The sequence below is a fragment of the Equus asinus genome, chromosome 11, assembly GCF_041296235.1.
Source record: "Equus asinus isolate D_3611 breed Donkey chromosome 11, EquAss-T2T_v2, whole genome shotgun sequence".
Classification (NCBI taxonomy): Eukaryota; Metazoa; Chordata; class Mammalia; order Perissodactyla; family Equidae; genus Equus; species Equus asinus.
Genome location: NC_091800.1, coordinates 14,964,369 through 14,988,253, shown reverse-complemented (window position 1 = coordinate 14,988,253; position 23,885 = coordinate 14,964,369). Strand labels below are relative to the sequence as shown.

General features: G+C 37.0%; 1 protein-coding gene across 4 annotated transcripts in view; it reads left to right on the top strand.

Moving 5' to 3' along the window:
• The window catches only part of STARD13 (StAR related lipid transfer domain containing 13), a 489,330-nt gene that overhangs the window by 64,456 nt on the left and 400,989 nt on the right, over positions 1–23,885 (top strand). The window lies entirely within an intron of this gene.

The following is a 23,885-nucleotide window of genomic DNA, read 5'->3' as shown; positions in this document are numbered from 1 at the left end:
AACAAGATTTGGGATACTCTTGGTCTTTTTGTCCTTTTTTAATCAACATCATCTCCCCACTTTACAGACCAGAGAAATCTCTTCAGAGGTTAAGTGAGCCATTTAACGTCACACACCTATTATATGGCAGAGCCAGGAGAAACCAGGCTATTTTTTCTTTTAAGGCTAATTTATGATTTTTATTACAGTATTAATTGATTATAATGCTTTTGGTCAAGAGTTGATATCTCATCTCTTTGTTTTCCCCTATTTTTTACTTTGAAAACTTTTAAGCCTACAGAAAAGTTGAAAAAATAGAATACAAATATCATATACCCTTCACTTAGATTCACAAATTAATGTTTTACCCATTTGCTTTCTTTCTATATATATATGGATGTGTGTATACATGTGTATATGTGTACACACACACATAAAACAGATAGATACACATTTTTATGCTGAACTCTGTAAGAATTAGCAACTCGCGAATAAAGACGCTATTTTATATTATCTTATTTTTATATATATTCTGATAATCAAAATACCATCAACTACCCATAAGAATTAAATAAATGGATTATCATCTAACACAGTCTGTATTTAAATGTTTCCAATCGTCTTCATACTGTATTTCATAGATTTTTAAAATCTTGGATCCAATCAAGATTTGCACTATACATTTGCTTTTGATATTTCTAGCTTTATTTCTTTTTTGTCTGTTTGATCACTTTTATCTGGAGCATTCCTCCCCCTATTTTGCTTTTCATGACATTGACGTTTTAAAATCCAGATCAGTATTTTCTAGAATGTTCCACACTCTGCATTTGTACGACTGTTTCTTCATAATTTGATATAGACTAGACATTTTTATCAAGAAAACTGCATAGGTGATATTGCATACTTACTGTACCACATCAGGTAGCAAATAAAGTCAAGTGGTTCCCTGTTGGTGAGGCTGTTTGATCACGTGGTTAAGATGGTGATTACCAAATGTAAAGGCACATTTTCCATTTGTAATTTATAAATCATCTGTATTGTGAAACTTTGAGACCATGTGAATATTCAGTTTCACAACAACCCTTAGCCAATGGTTTTAGCACCCATTGTTGATCTTGATCTTGCTGGAATCATCTGTTAATACTGAGAGTTGCAAAATGATGATTCTTTTAGTTCTAGTCATTCTTTCCACATTTCTTAGCTGACATTCTATTTATAAAGAAGAGTCTTCTTTTGCTCCGTCTCTCCGTCTGGGTGTCTCTGTGTCTGCCTGTCTGTCTGTCTCCTCTCATTGCTAGTTCAGTAGTCACTGTGCACTGCCTCTTTCAACTGTGTTGCCTTTGATCTACATTGCTCCATGAAATGTCTTCTTCTGCAAAATGTTTGCAGTTGTCAAGGCACAGTAATTTAGGATTATTTGCCCATGGTGTCTTCCAACAGCTTAATGAGGGTAGAACCAATTAACTTCACCTGAGCTTCTAGAAATGAAGTTTTTATTTATTAATAAGGAAATCCATGAACAATGTTATTAAGTAACTAATGAAGATAGAGAAGTGTCAAAAAAAGGGGGATAGGAATCTTTTTTTTAAGGATGTTGCTGAAATCCTCAAACTTTTCATTTGATTTCAGGCTGAATAAAGTTCGAGATGTCTTCTTTGGAAGCCTCTGGGCTCCTTAAAGGGAAGGGTGTAGTTCCAGCGGTATGAGTACAATCAGAGGGAGTGCAGAGGGAGTTCACTGGACATGTGAAAAGTTTTAAGGCTGCCAGGCAATGTTTCCTTAATTGCTGCTTTTCAAATAAATTAATGAGGGCAAAAATAAACTTAGTTTGATCAGGATGCTTCAAATAAAACCAAGGATAATATGATAATGATGGGGCTGTTTCTCAAGGGAAATTTAAAGAGAAACCACTGGAAGAGGTTGTATTGAAGTTTCCACAATTGAAATTCCCTCCTTGTAGACATCACTCCCAGAAACTTTGTTACATTATGGCAAACTGTGAATATTTCCTTAGTTTGTTATAAAAGAAAAGAAAGCTCTTGAGATTCAGATTTCTTATGATCAGGAATCATTCAGGACACATTTAAGGAGGGCTACTACTTTCTTGGCATTGATTCACAAATTAGTAATCAAAAGATGAAAAAGACCCAGCGCCTGTCTAGTGGAACCTCCGGAATTTCTATCTAGAAGTTTAGAGATGGCAGTATGAGCTACGAGATTTGTCAGGAAGCTGTGTTTGCATTTCAGGTGAGGTTTTTTTTTACTTAGGTCATATGTTACAGGTCAATTTAAAAAGTTAGCAAAGTTTTTCTTGAAGGTATCTCTACTCATTCTTTACATAAGACTGAGAAAATATCAGTTATGTTCATATCAAAAAAGGGGAGAAGTTACTGATGGAAATTATGAAAAAGCTAAAACTTTTTCTCTCACATTATATGATTCCACCACTATTTCTATACTTCAGGACCTTGGTCTTAATAGGGGTGATAGATGTATAAGCAAATAATTATAATTAAATGTAGTATTAGTGGGATAGATGAATGAACAAAGAGACATGAACGAGTTAAAAGGGCTAAAATCATTCATTTGAGTTAGAACCTAACTAACTAAAGGCACAACAATGAGAATTTCATTCAGAGACATTGGAGGATAGAGCTTGATTCAGAATTTGGTCCTCTGCCCTCTATCCTTCTGTCTCTATCCTCAAATTGAACGTTCCTAGGGAAACTTCACATCCATCAAACCGGGTTTTTTTCTTACTGTGTTCCTGTGTTAAGTTCTAGGGAGGACTAAGTTTAAGGGGGCTGTGTGAGTGGGTTACAGGGTACAAAATCTCCAGGGGCAAAAGTCAAGAAATCGTGAGAGTCTGGGCTTAGCAGAAAACGACACTTACATCAGCCAAGGTAGAAAAGATCATGAGCCCCTTGATGGCCACGTCAGGAGTGCCCTAGAGGCTGGAGGTTGCTGGCAAACATGGCATGACTAATAGGCAGATTGTTGAAAAAGACTTGTAGAACAAATAGCATTATTCAGATACTCATTTATTCTCCTGTCAGAAAGATAGGCCATAGTTCAAATCTAGCAACTAACAGCCATTAACATTCATCCAACTTCTACTTGACTAGATTTTGAGCTTCTTGAGGGCAAGGATGGAATCTTACTTATCTGTATTTCAACGCCTACTGCTCTACCCACCACATCATAGAATAAAGGTGGTATGACTAATGGCAAGACTCTTGATAATTCTCTTAACCAAAAGTGTAGAATCACATTAGAGTAACGGTCAGTAATAATATATCCACATTGCAGACATTCCATTATGCCATATATATCACTGCGCAGGTTTCATGACCTAAAACACAATAAAATTAAGTCTAGTAGAATAAGGCTCTTTTAAAAAGGATATAAATATAATTTGATGATTTAATCCTTTTACTTGGGGCTTTTTGCCCATAATAGGAATGATGAAAAAACCAATTAGCCTTTGAAACAAGAAGACTAAAACAAATACAATTTTTCAATTTCCTATGATGAATAGATGCTGTTACCATGTACAAGCAATCCCGAATGACAACAGTAGCCATCAGCTTAATAAATCATAGCGTAGAACAAACTACGAATTCACACATTATATAATAATTCGCTGATAGTCCTGGTGCTTTAGTCAATGGTTAATCGTTGGAAGAACATCTGATTTCAAACTCAGGCTACAAATCCCAGAGAGAAATACATTCTAAACAATGAACAGCACATGAGTAAAGGATTGGCTGTCTAAGGGTAAGTCTCAGCACAATTGGTAGGGCCCCAGATAAAAGCTGTGTTTGTTTGTTTGTTTTAACAGAGCTGTCCTGCAACAATTTGTAGGAGAGTATTTTAGGGTATGACTCAATCACTGAGATTTCAAATCTAGCCGTTTCATAAGTGCTAAAATCCATACCATGCAGACACAGCGAGACTTTTCCAGATCGCTGGTTTATTATTCCACAATGAACTGTAACATGGTACTTAGTTCCCCTGAGTGAATCTGTTCTTTAAGGTACACATTAAATCATTAAAGGAGATTTCATCTATATAGGCACATTTCATTTATCTTAGATTGAAGATTTCCACTGTTTTTAGAAAGTTCTAGCTATAATTGAAATTAGGGGTAAATTTTTATATGAACAATTTCCTTCATAACCTTAAAGGATTTCAAATTCTGTTCTCATTATAATTTAAATTGTCTGTTTTAAAAAAACATTTAAACCTAGTGACCCATTTTATTTTCAACTCATCATCTCCTTATCTAAAACACTATATTATGCCAGGGGAGGTTGGGAAAGTCATTTATCGGATTGCCACCCACAGCTGTTATGTTCTCTAGATGATCCACATATTCAGGTCATATTGGATGGGGAATTTCTACCCTCTGTTCAACTCTCTTGCACTTTTATTTGCCTAAACTTCAACACACTTAAGCTCCCTTTCATAGAAGATGAAATAACATTCTCTCAAAAGCCCTATCAGTATATATGCATTCAAATTCATTTTATTGTTATCTCTGAAGAACATATATATGAAGAGGCAAAGGTGGCAAGATGTTATTGTTCAACATCATATTTAAAAAGTAATTCTAAAACAGTGTGGAGGTTCCTCAAAAAGTTAAACCCAGAATTATCATATAATCCAGCAATTCCACTTCTGGGTGTAGACCCAAAAGAACTGAAAGCAGGGACTTGAAGACACACTTGTACATCCACACTCCTAGCAGCATTATCACAATCGCCAAAAGGTGGAAGCAGCCCAAGTGTCCATTGATAGATGAATAGGTAAACAAAATGTGCCAATATATACAATGAAATATTATTCAGCTGTAAAAAGAAATGAAATTCTGGTACATGCTACAACATGAATGAATCTTGAAGACATTACGTTAAGTGAACTGTCAGTCACAAAAGAACAAATACTGTATGATTCCACTCTTACGAAGTACCTAGAATAGTAAAATTCATAGAGACAGAGAGCAGAGAGGTGGTTGCCAGGGGCTGGGGGGAAGGGAGAATGGTGAGTCAGTGTTTAATGGGTGTGGATTTTCAGTTTAGGAAGATAAAAATTTCTGAAGATGGATGGTGGTGATGGTTGCACAACAATATGGATGTACTTAACCCCACTGAAATGTATACTTAAAAATAGTTAAAATGGTAAATTTTATCTTATGTATATCTCATAATTTAAAAAAATAATTTGAAAAAGTAATGTTAATATTTTAGTAAAGTCTGATGAAAACAAACTCTAAATTTTACTGTTTTAGCAAATCATAATCCTAGAGGTTATTTCAGCTTTTGTAGGATCTTGCGATGTAACCACAAATGAGATGATCAAGGTAGAAAGAAACTTGGCGGAGCCAGTACTTCAAGTGAGACTTCAAGTGGTCCTTGGTGGGCACGTCTTGCTGACTCTAATGCCCCAAATTTTTCTGCAAGACTCAGAACATAATGGGCATCTTCGTGATTAGATGGAAAGACGTTACAGGAATTAGAAGCAGGTGCTACTTGTAGAGCTCAGGCAGCTGCCACCAGGGATTGCGTCAGCCCTGGGTAAGGGAGACGGGGACTGACCCCATCCCTAGAACAATGAGAAGTCACAGCAGGTAAATTCTGACACACGAATCCAATTCAGAGATTGAGACACTTGTGGGGAGGGGAGGACCAATATAGGAAGAGTTGGTTCCAGGAACAAGGAGAAACTGTTATTGAAATTTGGGACTCAAGTTCAGAGAATGTAGTATGCTGTGACCCCTTAGAATTGAGCATGGCTTTTAAATCCTTCCTGATTTAGGCAAGACTGGCACGGGGCTGAATATGCAGATGGATGTCATGTGGGTCTAGTTATTCCAAAGGAGAGAGTTTGGAGGATGTGGGTGCAGAGGAGGTGGGAAAGCTCAGGTTAGGTCCTGAGAGTTTAAAGAATGCAAACATGTTCCACTCTATAATCTGGTTGAAAGTCCTTGGCCATGGTTTATAGAGACACACATAGCAGATCCTCAGCCCTGGCATGTTGACCTCCTGTACCAATCAGCGTCTCTGGACCTCTTCGAATTCCTCTATCAGCTGCCCATCACTATTCCCACATCCCACTGGCCTTCCATCCTCACCCAATGATGTTTAGAGCTCCAACATTCCCAGTCTAGTAACCCCGCCTCTTTCTGATCCACTCCAGCTTATACACAGGCAGAACTTTTTGAAAGGGCTGGGGCTTTAGGGCTGCATTAGCCCTACTTCGTAGATAGTACCAATAAGCACTTGTTGAATTAGGCTAAAAATTTCCTCATCTGATAAAAATATTTCAATGCATTAAGTTTCTCAAGTTTTCAGTGTATCCTGGCACCAGAAAATTGGCCTGGAAAGGAATCAGGAGCTAGCTATTAACAATTCCTATGATGTTAAGCAAGTATTTCTTTGTTACTCTCCTTATAAAATTAAATGATTTTTTAAAAAGTCCTCAAAAGAGCATTCTACTTCCAAAATGTTGGATTCTCAGGGCTCACAACTGCACCTCTGATGTCTGGAATCTCCTATTTTCCTGTACCCCGGCAAGTGCATGAGGCCCTAGATTTCTATTCCATTGCCAGTCTCCTAGACAACGCAGTGTCTCTTTCTAATCATCTTACGATTCCCAGTCCCACCAAATCTCAGGTCTGAAATAAGCTTTTGGATTTTTGGGGTAAATTATGGCAAAAACAAATTAATTAAACCTACGATATAATACAATGGCTTGAATACTGATGCAAACTTAAAAAATGATTTCTATTTTTTTAGGGCCAAGGGAGATTTGATCCACATGCATGAACAACTAAAATTCTTCTTTCAAGGATGAATTTTTTAATCTATCCACCAGTCTCAAAGCTAATCAAACCATTTGGCTTTGTTGCTTTTTAATTAAAATAAAGTGAGCTAATTTTGATTAAGTTTTTTGGGGAAAAAAACCTTTCAGCATGGATGACAAATTATATGCCAGATATTGGCTTCCTATGATTCAAAACCATGTTGCCAAAAAGCAGGCTGCTGGCAGATCATTAATTACTAATGTTAGTAATATGGACATACAAGCCTAACGTATAATATGAGTATAAAATACACAATTAATAAAAAGTGCATACTAAAAGAATTTTAATTAATGAATGAGCATCACTATTGCATTAGCTCTCTTAAGTAGATCAGAGCTTAAAGCTGTCAGAATAATAGATTTTTATGTTTCTTTTTTTCTCCATATATCTTAGGGCAAGAAATTATTTTTTCCTGTTCTAATGTCATCGCTAGATTAATGACTGTCATATGCAGAGGCTGGTTACAGGGAGCTCCTCATACACACAGCCATGTGTGGCTCCTGAAAAATGAATGGAATCATTTTTTCACAGAATATGATTACAATGTAATATCAAATAGATTATTTTTTATCTCGGAAAGAAGACTGTTAAATTTGCTCTGATGACAGTGGTGAAATGGAACTTAGAAATACAAATGTCTTTCCCTTCCATCACGCGTAGCTTATGTTGTTGCAGATACCATTTCAATTTAGAAAACCTTATTGAGCACACTGGGGGGACTACAGTGCAGAGAAAGATAAGACCTTTGCCCCCAAGAACTTATATTCTAGTAGGGGATTTATGATCTCATCAAGACCCACTAATATACGCATATAACACATGGAAATAAACATTTTTTTATTGAAAACGAGTTTTCAAACTGGCATTTCATCTTTTTTTTAACATTATAAATAAGATAAAGTTCCAACAGAGAGAGTTTTCTTTAATAAAAAGTCTACAACGTTACTCCAGAAACTCGCCATTTAGTTGGACTTCCCGGCTGGAAGTCAGGGTGGATGGACGCAGTGAATGAGAACCCAGAGCCCTGAGACCAGGACTCTGACTAACGCACCGCCCCTGCCTTGCAGCGAACTCCTGAAGCTCTAGGGTGGGTGAGGCACAAACACGGAGGAAAGCTGTTGAATGAGGATGCTACTAACAGGGGGCCAGGCATGTCTGAAAAATGAAATGAACACAAAATTCCAAACTTTATTAGATGACAAAAATCGCATACGTTGAATTTCAAGAGGTTCTTTTCTATACTATTGCTATACAAGTGCCAAGTGCCTTTTTTATATTGCAGTTTGGAAAAAAAGTAATTTTAAGTCCTCAAAGTATCTTCAAGACTAGATATGTTTAATGCTCCTTTAAAACGCTTTGAGGACTTAAAATTATTTTTTTCCAACTACATAATGATACTGATGTTTGAAGTATTGGTCAGAAAAGTAAAACAAATTACCACATTTAGTTCAGAAATTAGTAGGGTAAGAGAATGGTCTGGAAACTCCCGTTTATTTAAGAAGTTATATGTATCTGTTTCTCGCATTGGACTGCAATGAGGTCACCAGTACCTGTTTATTGCGAGTGCTCTGTAAATTGCTTGTTGAAGGAGTGACCCCGTGAGTTAAGTGAGGGGGTGACTAAGTGAGTGAGTAGAGAATGAATGAATGAATGAATGAAGATTAACCAGGAGGTACATTTAATACCAGGAGGCAGGAATCCTTGAACCTCAAATTGAAGATGAGTAAATGCTTCTTAAACTCCGTTTGACATAACATTTTGAATGTGTCCCTTACTTCCAGCCAAGCTTCTCAAGTTCCTCATTTCAATCATGGCAATGGTATTGAAAGAGAAGCAGTCACCTTCTTTATTTTTAAGCAATTCTCTTTCAATCAACTTTTAATTATCCTAAAGGAGGAAACCAGTGGTGCAGATAATCCCCAAGTCTCTTGCTGGAATGCATTATATGATGGCTTTTTACAGTAGTTTGCCTTCATAATTATGTTTTGATTAGGTTTCTATTACAGTTATTGAGAATTCCCTTAGCAGAGAGGACAGCAGGTCAGGCAGCCCGAGAACACAGTGACCAATGCATTGAGGTTGGCTAGGACTGACCCACACCTTGACCTAGCCCTCCTTTCCAAAATGCACTGGGCTAAGCACTTGAGGCATACAAAGTCACAGCAGACTTTTCAGGTTCATAGTTTACTCAAAGGTCATCATCGAGAAGCTATTAGAAGGGGGGTACTTTTTCAGGGGCTGTCAATACAAAGAGAAATAAGATACAATTTTATACAATGATGAGATATAAGCTTGAAATTTCAGGAACTCACGGCCTAGCCGGCAAGATACAAGTATGTGACCACTAACAACATAAGGCAATATGCGCTAAGCAATAAGTGAGCCACAGGATTTGCAAAAGTAGGAGAGGTCATCTGAGATGAGAACACAAGGAAAACACTAGAGAAGACCCGAGCTAGCTCTTGAACGTAAGCAACATTGGAGAGGGTGGAAAAGATTCAGGAGGAGTCCCAAGAGCAGCACTGTCCAGTGGAAATACGTGAGCCACATACGCAAATTTAAATTTTCTAGTAGTCAATTTAAAAAGGTAAAACAAGAATGAGTGAAGTTGACCCTAATAATACACTGTATTTAACCCAATATATTTGAAATATTATTTCAACATTTAGTTAACATATTTAATCAAAATAAAAAGTATGAGATATTTTACACTCTTCTTTTTAGACCAAGTCTTCAAAACCCAGTGTGTATTTTACACTTGCAGCACATCACAATTCAGACTAAAACATTTTAAGTTCTTAATAGTCATATGTAGCTAAAGCCTACCACATTGGGAAGCACAGTTGTGGAACCTTGCTTCTCAAACTATGGTCTAGGGATCAGCTGCACGGGCAGCATCTGCAAAAATGTTAGACATGCAGAATCTCAGGATCCATGCCAGACCTACTGAATCAGAGTCTGCACTGTAACAAGATGCTCAGGTAACTCCCAAGCGCATTGAAGTTTGAGACGCAGTGGTTTAGACAGGGAAAAAGGGTTGAATGACAATCTGGAGTTAGGAATGCTGAAGAAATGTTTAAGGGCCAGCCAGGATTAGAATATGTAAGAAGTGGAATTTAAGGGTATATGGGTAGTTGTTTACAAGAAACTGGATAAAACCATTTTAACATGAGTATCCGTTTCTCAGTCTTCAAAGTGAAACGAGTGCTGCCCATCTTGCGAGACTGATGTTATGATTAGAGACAGTGAAATAAAGCAATTCGCATCATGCCTGGCTCCTAGACATGGAAGCTTTATATGATCCCATTACTGATGGGTAATGGTCAAATGCAGACTCTAGTGCTGCAAAATTTTACCTCCAAGGAAAATGTCTCAAACTATTAAAAAAATTGGCCAAATAGGGAGAATTGCAGAACATTGCTGCTGTCACATGGCAGGATTCTATGTGATTGGCAGGAGTCTCAAATGAGAACTAAGATCAGCGCAAGTTCACCCAAAGTAGGACAGGAGAGAGGGAAGGCTCACAGGGGGCGATTTGGGAGCTAGGATTCACACATCACGTCCACAGGCCTACTGTGGACACCCGTCATCAAAATAAGTTGCAGGACTTTGGATATCTTGTTTACCAATGAATCAACAGGACTGAAAGGACCAGAAAACTGGTCCTTGTGCTTATTTAACATCTAGTCCTTTCACTAAGTCGGCATGCTGGGTCAAGATACCTTATTCGATCTGTCAAACTATGACAGCATGTCTGGGAATATTATCCAGCTGTAAGTAATGCGGTACTAAGAACTGGAAATGCACTAATATTTTTGTTGGAAGATTAGCAATCCCCTCACACTTCTAAGAACTGTGTATCAAAAATGTCAACTATCACCAAAAAGAAAGAGAGGCAACTCTGGGATAATGGAAAGACTGGTTTGGAAGTCACAGGATCAGGAAGTTCTAGTTTTAGCTCTGCCATATTAACTAGCTGTGTTTTCTTAACTCAGAAGTTTAATCTCCTGCGTCCTCAGCTTCTGCAGTGAAAAAACAAGGAGCTTTAAAATGTGAACCTCTTTAGTCATTTCCAGTTGTATTTTTATTTGATTTTTTCAAATTTCATTTCATTTTTTATTGTGGCAAAAAATATATGTGACATAAAGATTACCATTTTAGCCATTTTTAAGTTCAGGAGCATTGAGCACATTCACGTTGTTGTGCAACCATCACCACCATCCATCTCCAGAACTTTTTAATTTTCCCAAACTGAATCTCTATATCCATTAAACACTAACTCCCTATTCCCCTTCCTCCTAATTCCTAACAATCACCATTCTATATAAGTGGAATCATACAGTATTTGTCCTTTTTTTTTCTTCTTTTAGTGAGGAAGATTGGCCCTAGCTAACATCTGTTGCCAATCTTGCTCTTTTTGCTTGACAAAGATTGTCGCTGAGCTAACATCTGTGGCAATCTTCCTCTATTTTGTATGTAGGATGCTGCCACAGCATGGCTTGATGAGTGGTGTGTAGGTCCATGCCCAGGATCTGAACCTGTGAACCCCGGGCCACCAAAGCAGAGCGCACAAACCCAACCACTATGCCACTGGGCCAGTCCTGACAGTATTTGTGCTTTTGAGTCTTATTTCACTTAGCATAAAGTCCTTAGGGTTCACCCATGTTATAGCATGTACCAGAATTTCATTCCTTTTTAAGATGTAATAATCTTCCATTGTATGTATACACCACATTTTGCTTATCTATGTTTGGGTACAGTGGCGTGTGGTTTGAAGACATCAGTTGCTAAAATTCATGGCAGTCGTGCCCAAAAAAGAGGAATGGATGCATCGGTCAATTTTCTAGGACTTCTAGAGTTAATGATGCCTTGCTCTAAACATCAGGAAAGGAAATAGAAAGCAGCTAAGGTAATGATTTGGTATGGATAGAGGCTGACTGAGGCCAGGGTATGAGAACAGAGAAAAGCCTGTAGAGCAAAAATCCAGGGAAAGTATAGACTCAGATATTGGAACCACCAAAAGAAAGACCTAACTTGGAGCTGTGCAAAGACTAGGGAAATGCTGAAGCACCCAGGGACTGAAGGAGAAGTGGGAAACAATAAGGGACATTTTGGTCCTAAATGGGTATGTCAGTCACAGCTACTTTTTGGTAGGACAATCACCGTCCCTTTGAGCGTGACATAAAATTTTAACCCCTATGCACATGAGTTCATCAGAGTTCAAAGGTTCACATGGTAAATAGTGTTTGTTTCCAGGTGCCCTATCTGCATTATGATAAATCTGTGAATATCACCAGGTTTATGAAATTAGTAAAGCTAACTAACAGTGACAGCTTCTGTAAAATAAATCTATTGACATTTACAGCTCATGCCAATTCCAAGTAGCAAAAGAAAACACAAAGCAACTGAAACCATTTTCCTAGTGTCAGCAGGTCAATGAAATCAATTAGTTTTGAGCAGTGTCCCAAACACAGGCAGTTCACAGAAAACCTCAGGCCAAGACGCAGTGGGTTAGAGGAGGCGAGGCTGAAAAAAGTGCCTCTGCTCATTCCCACTGTCCTGACCTTTCCAGAAAATGTTTGATGAACTGATGGAAGCCGAAATTGGGCAAGGCATATAGGAAATGTGATCCCACTTCTTAGCAAAATCTCATCTCATCTTTTACATGTATTAGAAAGAGATGTAGGTTACTAAGTTGCTCTTTGAAAATGAAAATATTTCTCATAGCTTAGTCGGAAAGATTTGTGAGGAAGAGGCTGGGTTGGGGGCCATCTCAGGGCACTCCAGACAATGGAGTACATCCTCTGTGTTGTACCAAAGCAAGTCAGGGCTCTCTACAATATTTTAAGGACTGTTAGCATGTTCTTAATTCTACCTTATTACTGGGAGAATTCTTCTACTGGGTGAAGAGCATTTCCCAAAACTTGGAGAAGAGAGAGCTTTTACCAATGCTTGAGATGTTGTGATTTTAAATGTTCAGATCTCCATGTTCATCTCTCTGAGGCAACACAGGATGAATAAAAGTATAAGACTACGAGTCAAAAACATTCCACATTTGCTTTCCAGCTTTGCCACTTAAAAGCTGTGTAACCTCGAGCAAGTTACTTAACCTTTCTCAGTCTCAGTTTTCTCATCCTTAACTGCTTGTATGATAATAGTCGGCTATGCTGTTACATGATAATGTACAAAGGATGCCTAGTACAAACGAGATGTTCAATAAGCATTAGTAATCTTCCCTTATTGTTTTGTTAAATTTGGGAGTATATATTCATTCATTCATTCATTCATTATTTCACTCTACAAATTCCTATTTACATATCTTTACCTAGCACTATTGTCATCAAATACAGGTCTTCATCAAATCATTTATTTTCAATATGTATTATCATCTTTTCCATGAAGTGCTTTAGCATTAAAAATGATTTCTTCTGAGTTGTTCTATAAAATAAACCAGTTACTTTGTATTTGCAAATATTCATAGTTTGAAATTATATACAGTGTATATAAATAGGATGAAGAGTACATAAATTGAAACAGCAGTTTGACAATGCAATAAAAATAAAGTCTCATTGAGGCCTAACAAATTCAAAAGGATATTGTTAGTAAACACTTATTTTTATATAGGATGTAATAAAGTTACTCTATTATGATAACTAACCACCAAAACAGATTATAGAATTGATCTTGGGCCCATTGGGGGCTCATGGCACCCTAAAAAATACATTGATTTAGGGGCTGGCCCCGTGGCCGAGTGGTTAAGTTTGCGCGCTCCGCTGCAGGCGGCCCAGTGTTTCGTCGGTTCGAATCCTGGGCGCGGACATGGCACTGCTCGTCAGACCACGCTGAGGCAGTGTCCCACATGCCACAACTAGAGGAACCCACAACGAAGAATACACAACTATGTACCGGGGGGCTTTGGGGAGAAAAAGGAAAAAATAAAATCTTTAAAAAAAAAAATACATTGATTTAGAAACTTTTCAAATGCTTTTATTTAGAGTTTTACAGTTCTGCCACAGGATTATGGTGGGAAAAGCTTTGGGTGACTGTCTACAGGGAACTTCTATGATCGTTCTTTTTTAGGATCAGAGTTCTAATGAAGGACTGATAAATACTGAATACTGAAACAGTCTGACAATCATTCTGTTCTCAAAAGCTAAATTGGGGGGGAAATGCACATGAGGAAAAGGCTAATTTAAAAATTAATTGTCTAGAAAACTTTCTCATTGTATTTATGATGTATTTTAATAAATCAAATTCTGCTTATTTAAACTTGGGTAGCAAGTACTAAATTAAAAAAGAACATTAATATGTCTTCAAGGCCATTGAAACTGTAATTTTTGTAAGAATATTAGAGTTGGGCTTCTTAAGAAGTATCCATTTAATGATTATAGTTTTGATACCTCTTCGCCTTCCCCTGGGAGCGTGGGGAAGTGTCCATGTATGTACGTTTTCTAATCCTGAAGTCATGGTACTGTAAGAAGTCTACCTTGCTTATAAAGATGGGGGTCAGCTGGGCTTGAATCAATTTGACCTCCTTCCTTTGATTCTTATAACGCATCTACCTCCTTCACACCCTTTGTAAATGTGCAGCTCTTTTCTTTTCATTTTGGTTTATATGTGGTTTTTAAAATATATATTTTTTAATTAGTAGACCTTTTCTTTTAGTGGTTTTAGGTTTACAAAAAAAACTGAGCGGGAAATACAGAGTTCCTATATACCCCATTTCCCTCCTTCCCTGCCCCTAACACTATTTCCTCTATTATGAACATCTTTCATTAGTGTGGTATATTTGTTACAATTGATGAGTCAATATTGATACATTATTATTAACTAAAGTTCATAATTTACATTAGGGTTCACTGTTTCTGTTGTTCATTCTATGGATTCTGACAAATGTATAATGATATGTATCCACCAGTATAGTATCATACAGAGTAGTTCACTGCCCTAAAATCCCCTATGCTCCACCAATCCATCCTTCTATCCCTCTCCCCAAATCCTCAGCAACCACTGATCTTTTCACTGTCTCTATAGTCTTGTGTTTTCCAGAATGTCACGTAGTTGGAACAATACAATATGTAGCCTTCTCAGGACTGCCTTCTTTCACTTTACCAGTATGTATGTAAGTTTCTTCCATATCTTTTTATGGCTTGATAGCTCATTTCTTTTAATCGCCAAATAATATTCTATTGTCTGGATGTAGCACAGCTTATTTATCCATTCACCTACTAAAGGATATCTTGGTTGCTTCCAAGTTTTGGAAATTATGAATAAAGCTAAAACAAACATTCATGTACAGGTTTTTGTGTGGATGTAAGTTTTCAGCTCATTTGGGTAAACACTAAGGAGAACAATTGTCAGATTATAAGGAAAGAATATATTTTCTTTTCTAAGAAACTGTCAAACTGTCTTCCAAAGTGGCTGCACCATTTTGCATTCTCACCAGCAATGAATAAGAGTTCCTATTGCTTCTCATCCTTGCCAGCATTTAGTGTCATCAGTGTTCTGAATTTTAGCCAGTATATCGTGGTATCTCATTGGTTTAATTTGCAATTCCCTAATGACAAATAATGTTGAGCATCTTTTCATATTCTTAGGAAAACTTGCCACCTGTATATTTCCCTTGGTGAAGTATCTGTTTAGATTCTTTGCCCCCCTTTTTTTTTTTTTTGAGGAAGATTAGCCCTAAGCTAACATCTGCTGACAATCTTCCTCTTTTTGCTGAGGAAGATTGGCCCTGAGCTAGCACACATGCCCATCTTCCTCTCCTTTATATGTGGGGTGCCTACCACAGCATGGCTTGATAAGTGGTGTGTAGGCCTGCACCTGGGATCCAACCCAGTAAACCCCAGGCCACTGAAGCAGAGTGTGTGAACTTAACCACTATGCCACTGGGCCAGCCCCAATCCTCCTCTTTCTTTGCTTGAAGAAGATTAGCCCTGAGCTAATATCTGGGCCAATTTTCCTCTATTTTGTATGTGGGTTGCTGCCACAGCACAGCTGACAAGTGGTGTAGGTCTGCACCCAGGAACCAAACCCATGAACCCAGGCCACCGAAAGTAGAGCGTGTCAAACCTGACCACTAGGCTACAGGGCCAGCCCCAGTTTTAAGAGTTCCTTGTATATTTTGGATACCAGTCTTTTATCAGACACATGTTTTGCAAAGAATTTTGGGGGGCTTGTCCATTCATTCTTTTAACAGTCTTTCACAGAGCAAAAGTTTTGAATTTTAATGAAATCCAACTTGCCAATATTTTCTTTCACGGATCATGCTTTTGGTATATCTAAAAGGTCATCATCAAACTCAAGGTCACTTGGATCTTCTCATAAGTTATCTTCTAGGAGTTTTCTGGTTTTGCATTTTAAATTTAGGTCTATGATCTTTGAGTTAATATTTGCGAAAGATGTAAAGTCTGTGTCTAGATTCATTTTTTTGCACATGGATATCCAGGTGTTCCAGCAGCATTTGTTGAAAAGACTATCCTTTCCCCATTGAATTGCTTTTGCTTTTCTGTCAAAGATCATTTGGTTATTTTTGTGGGGGTCTATTTCTGGGATCTCTATTCTGGAGCTTATTTTATTATAAATAACTCTGATTATTTACCAGTTTTTGCTTCATAGCATTATTGGTTATTAATAATTCCCTTCATGTTTTAGTCACGTAAAATTTACATACAGGAAATGCACAGATCTCTTCTCTTTTTAACACTTGATGAGCCTCTTGATTTTTTAAGTGCTACTGGATGAAACAATTGACATTTTATACTGTAATCTTTACAATTAAGGGAAAACTCTTAAAAAGTGAAAGCCCATCTTTCTCTGAGCTTATTTTCTTTGTAGAATAGAGCTTGTCACCATCATATTCACCACCATCAGGATCAAATATCATATAGGTGGATTTGGTTCGGTTTAGTTTGAATCTAAAGTCTGTGCTGTGTACACTTGTAGTACTTTATGCAAATCACTTAATCAAGAATCTGGTTCTGCAGTTAAAGAAATGGAAATAATTATGCAAACCAGTCAGAATTATGGTACAGATTAAATGATAAAATACATTTGAAAGGGCTTTTGTAAAATGTGAAGTCCTAAAGAGATGTTGGGTGTGTATTGAATAAAAGGACTTAAAGGGACTATTTTAAAGATCTGTTCATGCAGCTGCCATGAGACTGTTGATGGTTTTAAACCAGCAATTAAAAAATTAAGATAGGATAACTAAGAATGCTTTTACAAGTGCCTTCCAGAGAAGAAGACTCCACCAAATTCCATCAAACTGTGTTGAAGATTGTTATTCTAAGCCATATTACTGTATGTCTAATTAAATCTCCCACACTATATGTATTTTATCCTATCTTTGCTGAAAAAATTCAAGATTCCTCTCAAATTTTGTCACTGTGAAGAAGAATATTTGGAGAATAGACAATTGATATGGGTTTGTGGATAACTGATATGTGGTTTCCATTTTTCTTAATGAGTGAATTAGCCAGTTGAAGGCAGATTAATTGATTACAGTTATCAACCATCAAGAGAACAGCAACAATAGTAATTCCAAGTATTTTAACTAATAGCAGCCAATTGGTGAAGCAACAATGTGTTCTCTTAATTGATCTAATTTCATTGATCCACCCACCAGGTAATTCATTCATGCAACTAAGAGTTAAGGCTCTCACTGGGCTTCGTGCTGTGGTAGAATCAAAATACACTGGAAACACACCTGTCATCTCAAGGCCTTTGCAGCTGAGGAGATCAGTCCCATATTGATATTTTTGGCACTATTACTTAACCCTATAAACATCATTCTGCTTGAACATTAGAAAGTGCAGCCAGCAAGGAGGGAGGGGCATTCCAAGTAGAGGGAATTGCATGTGCAAAAGTGTAGCAGTTCAGGCTGCCTTGGCCATCTTTGTATTCATTTCTTCTTTCCTTCGTCTCCCGAAATACAGAATTTTAGTTAATGTGGGGAGGATGTCTGGTTATCTCTTCCAGATTTTGAGTTCAATGCCGGCACAGGGATAAAGGAACATGTGCATAAACTCTATTGCTCCAGAGCTCACTAGCTTGGCCAAATATTTGCTCAGCTGCAGGACAGAAAAGACTGGCAGATAGATAAATCTAACACTAATAAGAAATTATAATAACTCAGTGAATAAAAATAGCTCTTTTGAGAACTCTTCCAACGTAAGCGTTCTACATTTTTCTGGACCCATAGACATATTTCATTTTTTCCCAAAAAACCAGAAGACAATTGATAGTAGATACTATAAATGTAAAAGTGCTTTGTAATCCATAAAGTGTTAAGTTCATTAAAATAACTGACATTGCTTATTGACTCGTAAAAAAATGTACTGATAAATGTAAATCTCTTCTTTCCTAAATGTTCCAACTGCATAGTTCTATCGATCATCTAGTAAATTTTTTTGTTTGGATCCTAAGAATGAGCTGTATTTTAAAGAAATGACCAGATATGTCTATCTCTGAGGTCTTTCCTGTACAATATTCTACATCCCAGCATCCTCTGGTTAAAAGCATCAGGGAGATGGTGGCAGTGGGATTAATTTCAAGAACCTTGGTACCTACTTGAAATGGATTCACTGGCTATGCAGATTAGACAAGGAAATTTGACAGCTAAACTCAAATATACCCAATATGTTGAAATTCTGTTTGACCGCTGATTTTGAAAGATTTTATCAAAATGCATATATTAAGTCATATCTTTAAAAAACTGAGAGCAACTAAATCCTTAATACGATCTATGTGAAATGCATCTTAGGTGCTTCAGAAATAAAACAAGACAAATGGCTAGTGCCTAACCCCCTACTAATATTCTTCAAACATTTTTGATAGCCTATACCTATCAGTAAATTTTGTAATTATCCCCAACAAATACACTGTTTATTTTTTTTAATTTTTTTTTTTGGATGTACATCATATTTCAAATTCTGTATACATTACATCATGTTCACCACCCGAACACTAATTATAGTGCGTCCCCTCACATGTGACCCTAATCACCCCTTTTTCCCTCCCCCCTCCCCCGTTCCCCAATGGTAACCACCAGTCCAATCTCCAATGCTATGTGGGGGGTTTTTTTGTCGTTTTTATCTTCTACTTATAAGTGAGATCATACGGTTTTTGACTTTCTCCTTCTGACTTATTTCACTCAGCATAATACCCTCAAGGTCCATCCATGTTGTCACAAATGGCCAGATTTCGTCATTTCTTATGGCTGAGTAGTAGTCCATCGTGTATAAATACCACATCTTCTCGAAACACTGGGCCGCCAGCAGTGGAGCACGCGAACTTAACCACTCGGCCACAGGGCCAGCCCCCTACACTGTTTATTTATATAGCATTTATTACTATCTTATTATTGTATATATTATAAAACATATGCAAAAATAGAAATTTTAAAAAGAATGAAATAAGGAGGACCTAACAATATTTTAAATAACTGGCTAATATGACATTTGTATACTATCATTAGCTAAGTTAATTTAGGAGTGAAGTTCACTGTTAATGATAATGGATAAGAATCCATTGGACTAGTTCTTATAAGAACTCATAAGATGATTTTTATCTCTTAATAGAGTTGAGACAAAGCTCACAGTAGGACAAGGAGCAGAATGCATTCAGACGTTTTCTTGTTCACTTTTGCTTATATTATCAGTGTTATCTGCATTCCCAGTTTCTTAGCAAGATCCTTTTTATTTACTTCTCTCTTATGTGAAGTTTATAAAGTTAAAGTTAGATAACGTAATCAACAAAGCCTTACAACAAAGTTATAGCATTTCTATAAACTGCTAGATACTGAAATAGCCTGGACGTGGTTGTAGGGGCAAAGGCAAGAAGGAATGATTGGAAGTAAGTTGTGTAGACTAGTTCATTCTTTGTCCTACTAATATTTACTATATTAAGCTTCAATTTCAGTCAACAGTAGCACTAAACAATAGAAGACATTATCAAAGGTTATAAGGGAAACAAATATTCTTATAAACTGCAATGCAAAATGGCTATTCAGTATTTAATATATAAGAAAATAAAAATACAATAATCTCGTTAAAAGAAGTCACGTAAACAATCAACATAGCAATATATTCAGAAAGTAAACCTGAAAATTAACGAAGTGATTTACATTTTAAAATAATTCCTCCAATAAATTATACTTTAGACAAACTGTATTAGGACATTTGGGGTTTTTATATATTACAGACAAATATTTATGCATACAAAATATATAGGTTTATACACCATTACTGTGAAAACAATGATTTTAGATTGAGAATATAACAGCTTGTGCTATTTGGGTCTGCATCTCTAATAATTCTATCAAGTTTAGAAATATGTCTCAAGTATATTTTGTCTCTTTTTCATTCATTATTTTTCAATATTTCTAAGTAGAGTTGCAACATTCTTTTTGTCCTTAAACTAGTTTGAAAGTATCTATAATCTGATAAATATTAGAAATGGTTCCTTGATGTCAAAATCTCCTGCATAAAAATGAGGCCAAAGTTCTCCATCTGGGATGATCTATCTTTCACCTACTATGTTCTCTTGTGTATTCAAAACTTTGCCTTTTTTTTTTCTTTTGTATTTCACATCAATATAAGAAACTTGAGGGCATCTTGGAAAGATAACATTTACTACTGGAGAGGCACTTGCTTTCTAAGGTGCTTGGCATTAATTATCATTTTCTGCAGGGCACTCTGTGGAACAAGACACGGCCCCTCCTCCCTTCACTCACCACCTCTACACACTTCTCATCCAGTGCTTCCCAAACTTCTTCCATTTTGCAGGCAACATTCATGAATTTTGTCACATCCCTGTACTACCTCTACTATTATTTATTTAATATTTTTAAGGACAATCTCTCTTTTTAACTTAACTATAACCTCAGCTAATTACTCTGAAATCACAGTTGCATGTACTAATTTTTTTCCTAATACATGCATTATATATAAGCATACAAAAATGTTTGTTCATGAGCACCACTGTTATACTTTGCTTTGGGAATGCTTTGGGAAGCAGATGCCTGAAAGTGGGTTCAGGATACTGGTGGTTAGATAAAGGTAAAGACAGGACAGAGGGTGCCCTGAATCTAGATATTTTCTGACTCTGGTTCCCTCTATTGAACTAATGAAGAAACAATCTACTCCAGTTATAATATTTGATATTTTTATGAGAAGCAATTCACAGATTATCTGTTTTTGCTCCTGGAACATCTCCCAGAATATCTATTTACTTTAAAACAAGTCCAATAAATTTTTTTTTTTTTGAGCAAGAGTAGCCCTGAGCTAACTACTGCCAGTCCTCCTCTTTTTGCTGAGGAAGACTGGTCCTGAGCTAACATCCATGCCCATCTTCCTCTACTTTATATGTGGGATGCCTGCCACAGCATGGCGTTCCAAGCAGTGCCATGTCCGCACCAGGATCTGAACCGGCGAACCCTGGGCCACAGAGAAGCAGAACATGCAAATTTAACTGCTGCGCCACCAGGCCGGCCCGCCCAATAAAATTTTAATATCTGTCACATAATATAGTCTAATTGTTATCAGAGATGTGCAATCACTTTCAGGAAAATCAAGGCTTTTGCATACACAAGTACAGCCAGATTTTCAGCCACTAGCATCCCTAGTCTTACGGGGACTTTAACAGTGCTTTCCGTATTTTATGGATAAATACTTACATATTTTTCCCGAAAGAGCTTAGGACAAAATTGACCTTAACCTGCTGATTGGTGAAATAAAACTGCTATTTTTCAGTAGAATTAGCTCATAAATGTGTTGTTTTGTTTGTTTGCCTCAACATGAACTAAATATAGGATGCAAGATTATAATATAATGTGACAGATTTCTACTTGCCACACATAAAAACTAATCTCATTACTTGATATCTTTACCTTTTGTGAAATAGGATCCCTACCTTCAAAGGTTTTACAAACTAGATGGGGAGGCTAAACAAATAAACATGAACCAATGAATGAAAAATTAAGCGCAATCTATTTAATTGTGGGAATGGTGTGTAATCCCCTGAAACTGAATTTATTTCATGTTGGTTCAAAAGTTAGTACTAGAATTCTTTCATCCTGTTGGTTTTATTTCTCATAAAAATTCTACAAAGGGTTATATTTTATATATTTTGTTTGATAAATGTTACATAAAATCATTCTAGGCTCAGATCCCTTCAGAGTTTTCTGTTGTGTCTACACACGGCATTCTGACCACGGAGCGATAAAATAGGAAATGGATCAAGAGGCAAAAATTTCAATTCAGCTTGGCATTATCTTTGAAAAGGAGGCTAAAATTGCTAATTTGAACAAATATTTTGTGCATGTGGTTTTTATGTAGACTAATAAAAAAATCTTAGGAAAATACATAAGAAAATGTGAAAAATAAAGACAATTAAAATACATCGCAAAGTATTTTTTGCAACTTTTAAAACACAGATTATTTATTCAATAGAATATGTGACCAGTAAGCCACTTTAGGGCTTATTGTGGATATGAAGTATCAATACAATGGTGTATAGACCTCACAGACATTTGTTTTTGGTTTTTGTTTGTTTTTTAAGATTGGCAGCTGAGCTAACATCTGTTGCCAATCTCTTTTTCTTTTCTTCTTCTCCTCAGAGCTCCCCAGTACATAGTCACATATTCTACTTGTAGGTCCTTCTGGCTCTGCTATGTGGGACACCGCCTCAGCATGGCTTGATGAATGGTGCTAGGTCCACGCCCAGGATCCGAACCTGCAAAACCCTGGGCCGCAGAAGTGGAGTGTGTGAATTTAACCACCCATCTATGGGGTCGGCCCCTATACATCTGTTTAAGATCTCTAAATAAACAGGTTGGCATGTATGGTATCAGATACTTAAATAGAGCATACATTTTCAGGGACTTCTAGCCTATAGGTGAATCCAAATGGTAACACTTTTTTTCTGGATAGTATAGATTGTACTTTATATTTTTAATGTTTATAGTTTATGAGCTAAGATGTTTTCTTATGTGAATGCATTATCCAGGCTTCTAAGTAACTGACTGAGGCTACAATAGTCTGGACTATTCCTGTAATTAGGGCAGGAATCCCCATCCCTGTCACCTTTCTCTATAGGGACCTAAAGGAACACAGTATAACCTGGGAAAGACAGCAGAGACCACAAAGCCATGATTCTTTGTTATAACAACATAGAAATGGGATAAGTGTCCTGGGTCATGTAGTACATAAAATTTTATATTTAGAAAATAGTACAGAAGATAATGAGAAGACGTCTGTAACCCAGAGCCATTTGAAAAAGTAAGTTGCATTATAAGAAAGAAAATCTCATACCCAGGAAGAGAAACTGGAGACAATTAACAATTGAAGATTAGGATGTCACTCTGCAGGCAGGGAAAAAAGAGATCTTGCCCCTGGCTTGCTTATTTGAGCAAACATACAATTCACTGTATCTTTTTTTTGCTGTTCAACTTAATATTTACTAGGCTTTGATGTTTCCCAGCAGGCTGCTAACTTAAGACCCTCAGAACATTGGCCTAACATTTCCCCTTGTTATTTTCTTTCTCAATCATCCTTACACTGGGTTTTTCTCAGTACTTACCCTATTCTCAAAAGCTCACATGCTCTTAATTCTGAGAAGAGGAATATTTCCAGGTCCTCTTACATTTTCTCCTTCTCACAGCATCCAGACATAGTGTAAACAGTGAGCAGGTTATTTCTGGGGCTGGCAGGTACTTGCGATAGACCAGCCCACATCTCATTTCTGGATCCCCACATAGCATCCTCACCTCTTAGAAAAAGGGAAAGGGGTATAAGGGCCCACTGCCCACATTAGAATCTGTTCAAGTTTTTGTTGGAGATCTGGTGAACTTGAACACAGAATAACTGCTGGCAACAATGGGGAAAGAGTGTGGCCTCGCTGGCACAGCAGAGAAGGAAGCGCAGTCCAAGTCCCTCGGTTCCTAGAACTGGGTATTTCAGTTTTGTAACTAACATACAACATAAGGTATGCAGAAAAATATAGGCACTACAAACAACTACCACATTTAATTTTTAAC